Below are 17,817 nucleotides of genomic sequence, written 5' to 3' on the forward strand. Positions count from 1 at the left end.
AGGACTCGTGTGTGTGTGCGCGCGCGCGTGTGTGTGCGTGTGTTTGCGCGTGTTTTTCCTTTTCCCTAGAGGATGTGAATGGCTTCGCAGCTGGCTGCTCCCTTAGGATTCTTGACTGTGGAGCTCTGGGCTGTGAGCACAACCCACCCGTATAATTCATTTTGCACGGTGGGTTTCTATCAAGAGAAAAAAGCGCAACAAAGCGCAACTGGACGGGGGTGGGGCCGACCAAGGAAACCTTCTGGAAATACACACACACATTCACAAGGGAGAGGAAGAATGAAAGACCTGAGGAGATTTTCATAACCTTCCTGCTGACCCTTCTGTTTTCCGAAAAGATTCTGGATCTTTTCTACCTTTTGAAGTCATCTTGGCATTTTTTTTTTTTTTTTTGTAAGCCGCTCTCCAGCTAGCTGTGTGTGTGTGTGTGTGCGCGCGCGCGCGCGCGCGCGCCTCTCTGATGCATTTGACTGTCTTTTATTCAACTGCCCAGAAGCAAATGTTGTTAACTCGTCGGTGCCCCCTCGATGCCCAGGTTCTCAAAGAGCAGGGAGGACGCCCAGACCCATTTTCCCGGCTGGATTCGGAACCGCTGCCTTGCTGTGGACCCATGTGTGTGGATCGCTTTACGCAGAGCCTTGGAAAGCGCCAGTATTAACTTGCTTCCAGGTACATCACAAGGTCACCAGAGGGTCTTGTAGCCGTCTTGTTTCCGTGCATCTAGACCTTCCTGTCTTGGCCAGAAGGATATTTATGTTTCGGTCCACATCATCTGGAGCCAAAAGTTCAGCCCTTCGAGCTGGTTTCTGTACAAACAAGGTAACAAGGATTGCTTTTCAAACTGCTTAACAAAATCCCCGACTCTTCCTCAGCCCTTTCCCGGCTCTCTCCTCCCCACCAAAATGTCACCAGCTCTTGAATTACGTGGATTTGGGTTGGAGGAGAACTTGAAGGAAACGTGATCAAAAGGCGATGTCAAACCACTCTCTTTTCTGCCTGTGGTCCGGTGGGCATCAAAGCCGATCGTGAGAAGGACCAGTCCCCTCCTTGTTTCTCCCTCCCCGTGCTGTGCTGGATGTGCGTGTGCAAGAGTGAATGCGAGTGCGCGCGCGCCTGTGTGCGAATGTGTGAGTGTGTGTGTGTTTGAGTGTGTCTGTGTGTGCGTGCGCGGCCGCCCTGCCTCTGCCCGCTCCCCGGGCGCAGAAACGCGGGTTTCATGGGGCGATCGCCGCGGATCCCCCACCCAGCGCGACCTGCGGGCAGCGGCGGCAGTGGCAGGAGCCGCCTTTCGGACTCCCTAGGATGCGGGTGCTGAGCTATGGCAAAGGGCAGCAAAGTGACGAGCGAGACCCGCGTACGACTGTGAAAGCCACCTGGAGCCACCTTGCCGGGATTGTACCTGCGGGCAGAAAGTCCTCCTACGACCGTCTTTTCCTCTAGAGGCACCAGGTAACAAGCAAACGACCACCCGCCTCACCCAGTTTCCTTCTGATCTTGTTTCTAGTGTCTTATCTGCATTGCAGGCTACTTTACTTATTAATGTTTCGAAAATCATTAGGAAGGGCTGGATATCCAAGGGCGCTTTGTGATGTTGTAATAAAATTTCTAGTAGGTGGGATATAAATCTATACCTGAGCACTTAATCTAGCAGTGAAAGCTAAGAGAATATGGATATGCTCCACCCTAAGTGATGATACTGGAAAGCTGGGCATGTTGAACCTGTCTGAAGATGCCAGAGATTAAAATTCCATTTTTCCTTCAGGCTATGTTTGCCACGGACCATTTGGTATCCAACCCTCCCCAGACTGTGGAGTGCCAGAGGGTGTTTGGTTTCCACCCATCATTTCAGGCAAGGATCGTTTTGACCCTTCTCTACCTCTGGTGCCAGGTTGTTTTCCTTTCCTTATTGTGGAGGAGCTTGCCAGATCTTTTAGTAGTTGTAAATTACGCATCGGGAGACTTTAATCTGAAATGGAGTTTTCTTGGAACTTGCTTTGCTTGAAAGGGAATTCATTGTCACGGGCTTGTGTGCTGAGATATGGTATTTAACTGCGAGCGTTTGCTTAGATATGACAGAATAGATCCATGAAAGAAGTCATTTTTATATCTAGAGGAGCAAGGCTAAAACCATAACCACCAACCCAATGCCATCCCCAGCTATATTGTCTCGGTTGTGGAGCTTGTGTGTGCGTGGTTTGTTTGGTTGGTTTGGGTTTGCTTGTTTCTGTATAATATGTATTTTGAAAATTCTTGCCAGTGCATTGATTTACAAGGAATAGGGTGGATTTGCGACTGCCTAATTAACATATTGGGTCTGATACGTTAAAACGGAGATTCCCATGGCTGGCAGAGTCAGAACAAATTTAGCGAACTTCCAAAGCCCCTTACCCTTGCACCTTATTTCTCTCATTTCCTTTTTCCATCACCTCTGCGTCCCCCTGCAGAAATTTCATTCCTTTCTCGAGACCATTGGGATTAACAAGATAAAGCACTTGCAAAGTAGTCTCATCAATGTTTTATTCCATAGTGAAGGCGGTCTGAATAATTCAGCTAAGGAGTGCTCGTTTCTGTCCTGCTTTCGGTAGCTGCCTGCTGGGTGCACCCAGCGGAGAAGATTTGGCCCGGCCAAGTGCAAGGCGCCCTGCTCTTGGAGGCAGCCACTGGAGATGCGCCGAAGGTTTCTCTTTGCTAAAGCCGCTTAGAAAAGTGTCGGGGCGCTGCCTCTTTTTCTCTGCTTGCTGACTATCTATAGATACCCATATGATGGCATTTGCAGACTACAAGCTGGCCACTAGCTAGCTGCTCTCGCTGTCCCTGCGCGTTGATGTCCCTGACTCCTCTGGAGTCTGGGCTCGGCTGCTGCTGCAGCCCTCGCAGGCTGGTGGTGCTACAAGGCCGTATATGCAGCGGGCTTGGGGGCTGGGCTCTGCCACTGCAGCTGCCAGGCCCTCGTGGACACTTTTTGGGGAGGGGCAGGAGAGCTCAGCAGGCCCCCTGGCAGACAGTAGGCGCATCATGGCTGAGGTGGTGGCCTGGATGTGAGAGGGAGGTGGAGAGAGACGCGTGGAGGGCAGTGAAGTCCTGCCTGACTTCCTGCGCCTGCAATCCTCCACCCCCTTGTAAATGAATATGCAAGAACATAGAAGGAAAGCTGGCTGCAAAAACGCCTTGATACTCAAATATTGCACGATTTCTCAGGATTCAAAACCTGAAACTAAGTGTGTTTATACTAGATTTCCATTTTTTCCTCTCTCTTTTCTCCCTTCTTGCTCTCCTGGATTTAATTAGGTCATTTATACTCCTGTTTTCTCTCCAGTTGGAATACCACTGAAAAGACAACTCCTCCTCCCCCCACTCCCATGCGCAATAAAGGCGGTGAAGGCGGTGAGGGCCCCTCTTCAGATAGATTTACTCTATAAGTTCCAGCTCTAGGGAGAACCAAGAAAGGATACAGAGGGTAACTCGACTTTAACAGTAAAGCAAGTCCACACTCTACTCTCTGTAGACTCACAAAGAAAAGGGTACTGCCTGAATAAAAACTAAAAATAAGTGGGAATTTGGGAGGAATTAGGTGAGGGTTTTTTGTTTCTTTTATCTTCTTTTTAGGTTAGTGTATTTGTATTTCCCCCATCACTCAGCAAATCCTGGTCAGAAAACTGATTGGTGTGTACTAACAATCTCACAAAGACACTTCTTTGTCCCCCAGATTTCTCCAGAATATTATTACAACAGAAACTATATCATACTCATAATATTTGTTAGCAAATAAGGCATACCTCTTTAGAGGGTACTCAAGAAAGAAGGAATGCTGGTGCGGAATATAAGTACCTGGGAAAATAATGTGTTTTTTACATCTCCCTCCTCATTTCACTTCTCTCTGGCCTTTTCACTATTCTGCAGGTTAAGTCTTGTCTTTGTGTCCTCATCCTGAGGGAAGGCAAAACAAATGCATTAACTGATTGTTGAGTGCTTAGAAGCCTAAACGTAGATTATGGTGTGATTCATGTTTTAAAACGCCATTCACTTGTGCAGATGGGAGTTAGGTGGAATGTCAAAACCAAATAGGCCTCCTTGCACAGAGTTTCTTATATAGAAGTTACTTAAAAATGGAGATTTCTGCCTCTCTTCCCTTCTCCCTTGTTGGAGTGACAGAGAGGTACACACCAGGTAGTTTGAAGATCTGAGTCCACTGACCTTGTACTTAGATGGAGCTGGCTTGTCTCACTAATGGGTTAAGACTGTCAGGTGTTAATAGGATATTTCCCACAAAATGTTCCTTCCTTTTAGTCTCTCTTATGCTTACCAGCGAGAGGGGAAGAAAAATAGGGCAGTCAGGACCCCCATGGGAACCGAGGTGAGCCTGTAGGCAGGTGGGAAGAACTTGCCACTTGACTCCTGTCCCCCAGACCATTTCTTTTAGTCACTTTTTCCTTTTCTCTTTTCAAGAGGAGAATGACCTTGAGCAACACCAGTCCTCTGTCTTCACACACCTCTTTTCCTCTCCAAACATGTGATGTATGTACGAATATACACACATATGCCTATCTACTTCAATTTTGAAATATGAGATTCCTGTGTTTTGAGTGATTTGGGAGGGGTTTATTAGGATATATCTTTGACTAATACAAGCCAGAGGTGAATTTTTTTTCCCTTTTTTCTCATGAGGGGATAGCAAGAGCTGTGGTCATGTGAAGGAAAATTGTCCCACCTTTATCCCCTCTTCCATCATTTTTGTCTCCTCTGTCATTAAATGCATTCTTGGTGTTTAAGTGACCATCATATGTTATATCTGCCTTTCATCTTTTTCCTGAATGACTATCAGTTCCCTTTTGTTCATTTAAACCAGTGTTCTGTTTCCTCTTGCTGCTTGAAGCACTTTAGGCTTGGTAGTTTGGCTGAGTTTTCTAGCTGGTGAAATTAGGTCCTCGCTTTCTGCTGATACTATTGCTGTGTTGTTTTGTGGTTGGGATGAGATGCTTGCAGATATCTAACAATGTCCCTGCCTCTACATAAAACTACCCTGTAATAAGCTCCATATCAAATCTATTCAGTAATTTTAAGAAAAAATTACAATGAATAAGATTGCTAATAAATATGTGCCCATTTTGAGGTTGGAGGAAGACTACTTAAAACTTTCTAGTGGCTTAACTGGCTAATCTACTGACTGATCCCAGTGATTGTTATTTTTCATTTACTTAGGAAAGTAACATATTGACATTACTTTCAGAGTTTTGTGTATAGGGGAATCAGTTCTAACTTTTATGTTTTATTGAAGAATAAATACATAATTTAGGCCTTTAAATAAATAGGATATATGACTAACAGGTAATTTTGCTACATCATTCCACTGACACGCATGTGCATAGCTCTGCCTTATTAATAAACCTTGAAAGTGAGACTACTTATTATATTTCTACAGACCACATTTTTATTCCTGTGGCATCCTTCAATCAGTGAGGACTATTTAAAACCTAAGGCAGTAATAATTTGTCCATTACATGGTGTGTGCATGGTGAAATTAAGAAGAATTATGTTTATCAGTATTGAAGCTATTCTGGTTGGAAGTGAACCATTTTTGTTATGCCCTATCAACATAAATTGTATGTTATTATGAAAACTCCAGTTTTGTATAACAAGAGATAGAAATATAAGAATTTAATTCAGAGTTAGTTAATGCCATTTTAAAGCTTTTCATCATGGTATTCTGATAGATACTGTTCTGACAGAATGCTTTTTACTGAACTATGACATAATTTAATACTAATTATGAAGATGGTTAGCAAGTGAGAGAAAATTATAATGGGATTACATGGTTACATAAATGCACTATCATCTTGCTGATACCAAGTAAACCACATGAAAGGGCTTTATTATTACACTACAAGCTATATCAGTAAGGTTTCTCAGAAATTGGCTTTGATGGCCTATTTTTATTAAGTTACAAACTTGGTCACATTGGGACGAAAATGTGAATTGATTAATTTGTGCCTTCCTAGATAATATACATCTTTTTATAAAAGAAATCTGTCTAACCGTAAACCTCATGTTATTCTTTTCTTTGTGGGAGCATATATGCAATTCATTGCTTTAAAAAACCTTCCAAAGAAATATTTTGAATTTAATGTTATGAAGAACAATTGCAGAATTACCATCTGATATTGAATCTATTTTAGATTTTATAGCAGAAAGGGTCTAGAAAAGAAGTAATAAGATAAACATATAAAGTTGTAGGATCTTTTTATTTCCAACTCTGGAAACAGTTTCTGAATTCTTGGAAAAAGACAGAAAGAAAACGCTAATTAGTTCAATATATACTCAATTATAACTAGTGTATTTAACCAGAGATAGAAGCCAAAACAGAGTTGTTTATATTACTCTATTCTTACTTTGCCCTGTGCAGCTCTTTTGAGGAAATACTAAAGAGACCTGAAGGATGCATTCTCAGTCGCTCCCTGCATTCCGTTCCCCATGTTGACTTCCCATTTCCTGTCTTGAAGTAGGTTTTTCATGAATCTTAGTGGTGTTGCTTCCAAAGTTATAGGATATTTGCATTAAAGTGATTTAGTAGTGGGAACATATCAACTCTGTTATGAAAACTTTCTCTTCTTTGGAAATACAGGCTGTGGTATTTTCTTAGTCATTACCTCTTTTTGTTATTTTTTCAATGGTATTAAAATTAGGTTATTAAATGATTTATGTGGATTTATTAGTGTTAAAGCATTTGTATTAACAACATTGGGGAGGGTATGTACTATGGTGAGCGCTGTGAATTGTGTAAGACTGTTGAATCACAGACTGGTACCTCTGAAACAAATAATACATTATATGTTAAAAAAAAAAAAAGAAGAAGAAGAAGAAGATAGCAGGAAGGGAAAAATGAAGGGGGAGAATCGGAGGGAGAGACGAACCATGAGAGACTATGGACTCTGAGAAACAAACTGAGGGTTCGAGGGGGGGATGGGTTAGCCTGGTGATGGGTATTAAAGAGGGCACGTTCTGCATGGAGCACTGGGTGTTATAGGCAAACAATGAATCATGGAACACTACATCAAAAACTAATGATGTAATGTGTGGTGATTAACATAACATAATAAAATAAAATAAATGCATACTATTTACATGGCAATAGTGAACACTGCATAGAGTAGTAAATATGTTTTTTTTTACATGGATACTGTTATATCACTACTATTCACAGATAGTTTAATTTCACGTGTCTCATTTAATAGAAATGTGCCTACCTTTACATTGAAATTTAAGGGTTATTTATAAGAATTATGTAGGATATTTGCCATGTATTAACTGTTCAAATGTCAGGCACTTTAACAACCTATAACGAGACATTGAATCCTGACCTCAAGGAACTTATTGTCTTAGTAACAGGAAAGATGTAAACAAATACATAAGCTTGAAAGTAACTGATATTTTTTTTTTATTCTATTTTGATATTTTTTGCTTTGTAGTAAAAGAGAAGAGGACATTTGGAAATTGTTACTGTGTTTTATGGAGGTTGATATTGTGCAGTAGTTAGAAGCATGAACTTTGGGATTTCACAAACCTATGTTTTAGGCTTATGTAACCTTGAGCAAGTCTTGTAACCTCTCTGAGCCTTAGTGTCCTCACCTATAAGATGAAGCTAATAATAAAAGACACTTAACTGCTATCATTATCATCATCATTATCATTTCATCATTAGCTATCCTGAGGGTAAATGAGAAAAGTAAAGGGGTAGTAATTGGATGATGTCAAAGCCTATGCTTGGGATCCTAGACCCTCAGGGCTCCAGGGAATGCTAAAGCTCATCCAAACCAAGCACCACACAGTCCACTCTCTTCAGAAACCAAGCAGATGTAAATGTAAAAATGTAAATGTAATGTAAAAAACAAAACAAAACAAAACAAAACAGGAAATCTGGCTGGGTTAAAGAAATTATAGGTTGAAGGATCTTTGGTACACTGGTGAGTGCATGATTTACCCAAGACATTCAAATTTAAATTCATTTTACCCCTTGATGCGTCTGGCATCATAAACTCTCTGGGTTACTCTGACATCTGTTCAAATTTAAATTTTATCTAAAGCATCCCTGCCAAGTGGTCATCTTGACTAAGCTTGAGTATCTTCAGTTATTCTAAAATCACTCCACCTAAACTGGATTATTCCATTTTTGTATAGGCATATTATCAAATTTATTTTTGGAGTTGAGCCGAACATCTGACATCCTTGGCTTGTAATTAATTTAAATATGGGAGGAGGGGCACACAATAAGTCTAATTCCCAATGACAGTACCTCAAATATTTAAACTGGGTTACTTGAGATCCCCAATCCATGATTGCTTTGTTTATGATTAAACATAACTCGACCTGGGTGCCTGGGTGGCTCAGTTGGTTAAGCGTCGGCCTTTGGTTCAGGTCATGACAGGAATCCTGGATAGAGCCCCACTTCAGGGTCCCTGCTCAGCTTCTCCTTGCTTCTCCCTCTGACCCTCCCCACTCTCATCCTTTCTCTCTCAAATAAATAAATAAAATCTTTAACAGAAAAATAATAAAATAAATAAACATAACTAGCCCTAAACTGATTTGGGACAGTTTTCTATGCGTCATGATTTCAAGGCCTTTACCTTTTATACTCAATAAATGTTATCTATCATATGTCTTTATCACTACCTCCAGTTTGTTTTTCTCACCTTACATGGAAGTATGATAGCCACTCCAGCAAACCACGCGGGTTGACTAGCGTAGCATTGAGCAGAACCATTATTTCCTTGCTTTTGGAACAGAGAAAGCAGGTACATGCTATGCTGTAATCGTCTATCCAGCACTCATGTCACACTACCTATTTGATCAATGCCTTCTCTCCTTTTGAGCCCGAACAAGGCATCGGAGTCCTTAACATATACCTCTAAGATGCTACAACTCATCAACCCACGTTCTGTCACGAGATTAAAATTATTTGCCATTCTGAGTCTAGACACTAGTGAAGATATCTGAGATTGGGGCGCCTGGCTGGCTCAAATGGTTGGGCGTCTGCCTTCGGCTCAGGTCATGATCTCCAGGTCCTGGGATCGAGCCCCATGTTGCAGCTCCCAACTCAGTGGGGAGTCTGCTTCTCCCTATCTCTCTGCCTCTCCTCCCTGCTTGTGCTTTCTCTATCTCTGTCTCTGTCTCTCTCTCTCAAATGAATAAAATCTTAAAAAAAAAAAGATATCTGAGATCACTTTCACATCATATTTCTCAGCCTATCATCATATGATTTGCTCATAATGGTCAAATTACTTAATTCTTTTCTACTAAATATTGAGAGAAAAAGTAACATAAATATTATAGTAGTATTCGTAATGTATATGAGAAACAATGAAATGGAGCAAGATAAGAAGAGTAGATTTTCATCTTATCCTAAGGTGATGGAAGGATCTGGCTGCATCTTGGGCTCTCTGATCTAGAAAAGAATGACTCAAGGCTTCTTTGATTCTTTTAAAAACATTTATTCATCATTTAATGCATGCTTCCCTATTCTGCTAAGTAACTATTTCTCCTTTGAGACACAAAAGCCAAATGGCATAGAAGCCACTCTGGGGAAACTGTGATCTAGAGTGAGAAACAAATATTCTCTCAGAGAGACAACCCTAGTCCTGAGTCGGTCTTGATGATACTTACGTCTTTGCGTCTTAATTTACCCTTAAACCTAGATGATACTGATTTCTAGACTATTTACCAAGTCAGTTTGTGTTACCTCCTCCATAAATGAATAAAATTACCTCATATGGAGGCTCCCAGCAGTTTCTCCAGCCTCCATATGAGGTCACCCGATTTCTAATAAGGGGAAAATAATCTGAATACAGAAGGAAATAACAGTAAAACCCCCTTCGTCTGGTATCCTTGCAGGATGAGTCTTCAACTCATCTGTCTATCAACATTCTCCATAGCCTCGAATGTTATTCTTTTTAGGCATCATGTTTAAAAATGTTTCTTTTAAAAGTTTTACTTTTAATGCCAATGCTAATAGTTATTAAAATTGACTCACCAATTCTAAATAGTTAACCGTTTCTTAACGATTTCAGGTCTTTGTTGTATATATTAGTGATTGTGGAAAGCCCTCAGGAACCAATCCATGGCATGTTTAAGGCAGTTTGTACTGATATGAAAATTTCCCCAACTTCTTTTCTTTCCTGTCTGTGTATGATTTTTCATTGATTTTTTTTTTATTTCCTTTCTCTCACGTAGCAAACTTTTTCAGTGCGTGTGTTTTCTTTTTTAACTCAGTGATGGGAACTTATTAACAAAATGACAAGATTGTTAGCTATCTTTGTGAACTAAGAGCCTGAGGATGAATAACATTCCAAGACCTCCTCTGCTTAGGAAAGCGGGAGTTTTCCTTCATGTAGTTTATATGGAAAGTACTGAAAAATTCTAATATATCTTGGATAATAAATATAATAGATGATGATCATCATCATAAGTAAATTTTCTGAGAATATTCTCTGTGCCAGGCACTGTTGGTTTTTACTTTCTTCTAATCCTACCTACAACTTAGGTGTTATTATATTCCTTTTTTTGGAGGAGCAAGTTGAGGCTGAGGGCAGTTAACTTACTTGTCCAAGATTATATGACTAATAGATGATAGGGCTAAAATTCAAATTCAAATACTTCTGATTCTAAAAAGGCTGTATCTGCTGTACTTAGGAGACATCCATTTTCAGCTGCCTCTTAAAGCTGTTTTCTGTTGACTGTTACATAAATGTGTTTTTAACCTTCATCAAGGAGTAGGGCCATCCTCTGGATATGTACCTTATTCTTAATTTCTTTTCCTTTATGGTACTCTGTGAATTACCATATTTTATATCTGGAAGTTTATGAAAGACTTTATGGTTACTGATTAGGGGATTTGGTAGCTATTTGTTTGGAGAAATGTTTGATCCTGGGTCTGGGATATAAGTATATCTTAAACGTTTTTTTGCGAAACTAGACTGTGTGATTTTGGGTGATTTACTCTTTCTAATTTCCAATTCCCATCTGCAAAAGTGTATTGCAAGCCAGTGTAAACTAGCTGGTATATCTTAAGTAATTAATAAATAATTGTTCCCTGTAGCACTTTTCCTAGTACAGAAGAACCAGAGAATTCTGTAAATGTTAGGATCAAGTGGAACTTGGAGATCATTAATGATGATTTATCATTAAAATGTTTGCATTTGTCTAATTGTGCTCTGCATTCCATTTACCTCTTATTCCCATTACTATGTTATTTGTGCAGCTGTTACTGTCATTAATGAGTGCTTCAGTCTATACCTCCAGTTACCTCCTTCCTTTGAGACAGGGCCAGAAAAAAAGTCAAATAACAAATTCATTTTGTCGTCTTGAATCCAGATTTCTATGCTGTTATTTCAATGACAGAGGGGCCTGACAGTCAGCCAAAATCTGATGCTTAAGCATAGATATATTTGTTGGCAGAACAGACCATTTCTAGATTAAGCCCTGTAGTGTGTGCCCATCTGTGATTTACTTTCTTACTTCCTCTGGTGAACTCAATATGGCCACACATTCATTACAGGTATTCCCATCAAGAGTAGGTGTCTATTTGCCTTCCCCTTGAATCTGGACTGGCCTTGCAACTTGCTTTGGCAGGAAGTGGCAGAAGTAATGTGGTATATCTTCCAAGCTGAATCCTCCAGAGATCATACACCCCTCACTCTTGCCCTCCTGGAAAAAAATGTTACTATCATGTGAAGAAGCCTGGGGTCCCCTGCTGGAAACAAGTGGCCTGGCTGACACCAGCACTAGTGGCAAGACATGCGAATGAGGCCTCCTTTCAGCATCCACATACAATTGAGCTTCCAGGTAATTATAGTCACAGGAATGACCACAAATGAGACCAGCAGAAGAACTAGCTCAAATTGATGACTTACAAATCATGAACAAATAAAATACTTATTATTTTAAACCACTAAGTTATGGGGCAGGAATAGATAACTGAGACACACCTTTGGGTAATGGGATATAGCCAGCCATTATGCCTATTTTGGAAGACAAACCTGTCTCTTTCCCCACCCCCCCTTTTAAAATATTTGTTTATTTATTTGAGAGAGAGAGAGAAAGCTCATGCGAGTAGGGGGAGGAGTAGAAGGGGAGGGAGAGAAGCAGACTCCCTGCTGAGTGTGGAACCCCAGGTGGGGTTCCATCTCAGAACACTGAGATCATGACCTCAGCCAAAACCAAGAGTCAGATGCTTAACTGACTGCACCACCCAGGTGCCCTTCCCCACTCCCTTTTTTATACTTTCAAAAAATATTTGTTACATATCTACAAGATCTAGGCATGCTGCCCCATACCTATGGATTCTTGGACTTTTGAAAAAGAATACATTCCTTTCTTAAACTTCTGGAAGTATTTGCTGATTCCTCAAATGCCTCAAATTTCCTCAAAACTCCCTTTCCTAAGGTGTTTCCTAACATGGCTGAATGTATATGGGAATTAATTTTGATTTGCCTATTTACTACTGTACCTATTTATCACTGCGTTAGAGAAGCTTCTCTGAAAGGGCTGTCCTCTTATGCTAGAGATCATGCTATTCACCTAAAGTCCAAGGGAGAATTTGTCTTTGTTTCTCTAAGTTGCTTTTTGGGCTTGGTTTGGTTCAGAATGACATTTTGTCATTTCTGCAAGATTTTATGTTACCTTCTAATTATGTTTCAGTGACTCATATTTACTATTCATTTCTTCTGTAAATTGAATCTAGATTGCACAATTACTTTATTCTGGGACTTTATACACCCTCATTTTATTTAATAATGTTCTCATTTATGTATCAAATTATTCTACAAGCATTTGACATACTGTTACAGGTATAATAAGGTGCAGGGTGTAGACCATGGGGCAGTATAATTATAATAGCTTCATAACTTTCTGATTATTATTTATTTGTAAAAAATACATAGTTACAAAATGAATGCAGTCCAATTCAGTGTTTTTACTTTTAGTTAAAGAGATACATTTGTGAGAGGATGCATAGGAATGCAAGTCATGTTCACATAAATATTTTCTATGGAGGTGTTGCCCAATGAATTTGAAAGTCTCCCTGGAATATATCAAATATGAACTATTTTATTTACATTTTCTTATTGCTATATCTTTCTGTGATTTTAGAGTTTAATATAAGGTAGGTAATGTATGTTGTACTAATCATTTGAAATTTCTGCTAGTGAATACTAAAATAGCCAAGTACATATTCCATCTGCTGCATGTTGCAATGTACATAAAGATTTATTTTCTTAGCATGATATGTATCAATTTCCAGGATCCCATCTGCAGACTCCAGAGTGAGTATGGTGTCTCAGCATGTCCCTTCAGTGGTCACCAAACTTGTAGGGGAGGAAAAATAATTTTCCCTCTACCCTTCAAGATTCTTGGCTAAACTCCCCACCCCCCGCCTCATAATAAAAATACAGATAAACAGGAGAAAAACAGAAATTTAACAACATGTATACCTCCTGTATACATAGAAGATACCCAGAAAAACTGAATAACTCCTCTAAATGGCCCAAGCCATCACTTTATTATTTTTTTTAAGATTTTATTTATTTATTTGACAGAGAGAGACACAGCGAAAGAGGGAACACAAGCAGGGGGAGTGGGAGAGGGAGAAGCAGGCTTCCTGCTGAGCAGGGAGCCCGATGTGGGGCTCGATCCCAGGACCCCGGGATCATGACCTGAACCGAAGGCAGACGCTTAACGACTGAGCCACTCAGGCACCCAAGCCATCACCTTAAATACCATCTCCAACTAAAGACCCCCCCACCAAAAAAAAGATATTAGAGGGGAGGGGAAACCAGTTGGGGGAGATTCCCAGACAAAACATAATAATGGTTGTTATGGGTATGGTTGATATGTAGATTGTGCCTCTTCCACTATTGATAAGAATTTTTAGAGAATTAGTTAATCCTCCTCTCCCTGGTACAGAAAAGAAGACACCCTTACAAATGGAGACTTCTCTTATAAATTTGAATGTCTGTTACAAAAGGGTGACTTCTACTTGGTTTTTAGAGCCTTTCCTGTGTCTACTATTTCTTAAAAGTAATCAACCTAAATTAATCTTTATGCCAAAGAGGCTTATTTTGGGGTGGCAAATTCTCCCCTTGCTTTAAGATTTCTTAGCAAGTTTTGTTATTTGTGGCAACAAATTAAAAGTGGTCAAGCCATCATCCGACTATAAAATCTTTAAAATGAATGGCTCTAGAGGCACCCAGCTGGCTCAGTCGGTGGAGCATGCAATGCCTGATCCTCAGGGTTGTGGGTTCCAGCCTCAAGTTGGGTGCAGAGATTACTTAAGAATAAAATCTTGTAAAAAATAAATAAAAAGTAAAAGATTAATAAAATGAATGGCTCTAATAGAATTTAGCTAAAGAAAATTGCATCTGTCTATTAATCATGGAGAAGTTAAATAACACCTGTAATATATACGTAAGTCAGGCTTCATTTTACTATAATAAAACAGTAAGAGACTATTCATACACAAACACATAAATTGTTTATATTTATCAAATACCAAATCGTTATTAATATGCAGGCTATATATTGTACTGCTAGCAATTATCACACTTTAAAAGAAGAATGTGAATAAATCCTTGGATAAATGGTTGTGGAAAAATAATCGTCTTTTATTCATTGTCAAATAACGTGTAGTAAAATTATAAGAAAGAAAATGACAATGACTGAATTTAAATATAAATTTTAAAAGTCTCAGGTAGCTTCTTTTTCTTTTTCTCTTTGTAAAGCAGAGATCACACAAATCCTGAATAATTGTAACTTTGCATTTGTTTTCATGGTGTTTTTCAGCCTTCTGAAGTGTAGCATTCTCCATTATGATTTATGCATTTCTTAAAATTGTGCACTTTTTTTGATAAGACTAAATCCGTATTTTCTGACCAACTTTCTTTCCACTATAATTTAATTTAAATGTTATAGGCAGTAATAATGAACTGAGTTTTAACTGGGACAGGCCATCGTTTTGTACTGATTCTCTGGTAGGCTTTCAGTTGAAAGAAGGAAGTAATAAACCCCTGGCTTGGGGTGAGCCGGGTCAGTTTGAGAGACACTGCTTCAGCATAGGGTCAGCCCAACTGTTCAAACTCAGCCTTCCATCTCCTTAAAGGCTCATTGCTGTTCCCTCAGGACTGCAGTGTTCCTATGGTCATTAAATAAAGAAACTTCCATTTGAAAAATAAAATGGCTAAAATTAATACCTGTGGGGATTTTGAAAAAAATGTCTGTGTGTTTGAGTTCCTATTAAGTGGTCCATCAGAGAAGTAATCAAACACACCTGTGTTTTTTAGGGAACTCCAACATAATGCAGTTACTGGTATAGGGACCCTCTATTAAATGGTTTTAATAATCAATTTTCAGTGTCTTTATTATAAAATTCATGAAGAAAAATGTAGCTCTCACTCTCTAGCCTAACTGTAAGCAATATGTACTCATTTTTTTTTAAGATTTTATTTTTAAGTAATCTCTACACCCAAAATGGGGCTCAAACTCACAACCCTGAGATAAAAAATCACATGCTCCACCGACTCAGCCAGGCAGGTACCCCCAATATCTACTCATATTTCTATTATATTTTCATTTCCCTGGGCAGGCTTCTTAAGGTATCATCCATTCTTTAAAGGTTGGATATTTGCCTTCATTTTAGTTTATTTCAATATAGTGGAGATAGAAACATCCCTTTTGTAGTCAGTTTTGGCTAGCATACCCTAAAATTTACTAACTAATTATAGTGAAATCACAACTCTGCATTCTTCGTTGAGAAGTTGGTGGCAGCCTGTGAAGAAAATAATGTAGTGTGGTTAGCCAATGTTCCTGTTTCCTCTAGTGGAATGTGACTAGTTTAATCAATTACATAGGCACAAGAAGTTCCTAAATTACCAATAAGGAAATGGTTCCTGGCCACTATATATAAAATATTTTAATATCAAATATCTCTAGCTTCATCTAGCCAAGGTTTGAAATAATTTTGTTGGGGAGCAAGAATTTCCTGTCCTCTTCTAGGTCCTTCCAGCTGGACTGAGAATCAAATTGACATGAGACAGATTAACAGGAGAAAATCAAATTTAATGTTGTATGTACCAGGAATTCACACAGACATGGAAATTCCAAAGACAGCCAGGCAAAATGAGGTATATATGTCATTCTGAACTAGGGAGAAAGGGTAGAGGTGTGGAACCTCAGAGGGAAGGAATGCAATTCACATAGCACTAATAAGAAGAGCAGATATTTGGTAATCAGATATTTTCCCTGCCATATCGGTGAGTCACTCAGATAAAAATTATCTTTGGTAATAACCTCTATTCTGGGAAAGACCTCCAATTTAGATTCTTTTGTGTAGTTAAAGGAAGGACAAAATTTTCTCTTGAGCCTTCCGGGTCTGCCTTCAGCTCAAAATAGTCCACATGCTGAAGTGGCGTATTTTGAGGGGACCTCAAAAAAAAAAAAAAACAAAAACATATTTTGTAATTTTAAGTATAGTCCAAGACATTGCACTTTTAATCAGTCAGTGTGGACTGAAATTTGAATGACTGGTTAGTTTTCCTGCAGTTAATCCTTTTGTGGAAGTATCATTGCTATTATTTAATTAAAATCAACACTAGATTGTTCATAATTGTGAACAAGGAGAATGTGATGTAATATATCATTTGCAACCTCTTCAGGTGATTCTATAGAGGGAAAAACATTGAGCTAGATGGTTATCAGCAAAAATAGAATATAGCAAAAGATATAAAAATAGCACTCTCTTCCCTGTATTTTTCAATCTGAGCAGAGCACTCATTGTATGATTCTGCATGAAATCTGCAAAGTGCTGAGACTCACTTTTAATTGAGGTAACCCTGAGCTTTTTGAAGTATAGCCAGTGACAGACCAAAGTGACATTTTGATTAAACAGTGGTTGAATTATGAAATCCTGTTACTCTCCATCGCTGCTGGCAACTTTAATTGGAGTATAAGGTCCAACTAAAGGTAAAACAACAAAGCAAAAACAAAGGAACAAATAATGGAATCATGGTACCTTTTTATATCGGTTCTCTCACAGTTCACACATACACAGACTTATAATTTTCTTCATTCCTTTCTTTTGTTCTTTTGTTTGAATCAATAAAGAATGTCCTTCTGATTCTTTTTTCCTTTTTTCTTTGTCTTAGTTCTAAAAATTGGCTAATTCCAGATAAAAGATCTTAATTACAGTTTATTCAGTCGCCAGTTTAATTTTTAATGAAGCACCTCTAAGGATATACTCTTTGCTAGTATTTGCATTCAAATTTTCCTAAGATATATATTGCTGTATTATCTTCATCATGATTAAGTGATGGATACTTAGAGATACATTAATGAATCAGAGAGGAGGGTACAGTTGCAGAGTGCTTTTCATTACAGAGTACTTCAGTGTTGTTAAAGGATAGGATCAAAGTATGGCTTTGAAATTTATCTCGCAGATGTAGTTATGCAGGTCAAAGGTACATTACAAGAAAGTTTATTGCAGTGTGATTTATAATAGCAAAAACATATTTTATAAAACACTGTACAGCCTAAGTATTTATCAATAATGGGCAGGTTTCTTAATGAAATATTGTGCTGCTCTTTAAATAACTGAAATAGATCTATATTTGTTGATAAAGAAAGCTGTCCAATATATATGGTTACATAAGAATAGAAGTTATGGGGGCTATAAAAAATATACCTACATGTATTCAGATACACATAAATGCATATTTATAAATTAACATTCTTTGGAAGTATACATACACACAAAAAAGTAGATGGTGGTTTCCTCCAGGT

At 38.8% G+C, this 17,817-nt stretch overlaps 1 protein-coding gene across 8 annotated transcripts in view; it reads left to right on the forward strand.

Moving 5' to 3' along the window:
* The first annotated feature begins 202 nt into the window (after positions 1–202).
* Positions 203–17,817, forward strand: part of LRFN5 (leucine rich repeat and fibronectin type III domain containing 5) — a 244,820-nt gene continuing 227,205 nt past the window's right edge. For 6 of the 8 annotated variants that reach the window (XR_004299535.1, XR_004299536.1, XM_032405010.1 and 3 more), the window contains exon 1: positions 203–1,449. The gene's annotated coding sequence lies outside the window, so the exon portion shown is untranslated. The remainder of the gene's footprint in view (positions 1,450–17,817) is intronic. The other 2 variants (XM_032405005.1, XM_032405007.1) reach the window with 2 other exon arrangements.

The sequence above is a fragment of the Phoca vitulina genome, unplaced genomic scaffold, assembly GCF_004348235.1.
Source record: "Phoca vitulina isolate PV1807 unplaced genomic scaffold, GSC_HSeal_1.0 scaffold7, whole genome shotgun sequence".
In the NCBI taxonomy this organism is placed as follows: Eukaryota; Metazoa; Chordata; class Mammalia; order Carnivora; family Phocidae; genus Phoca; species Phoca vitulina.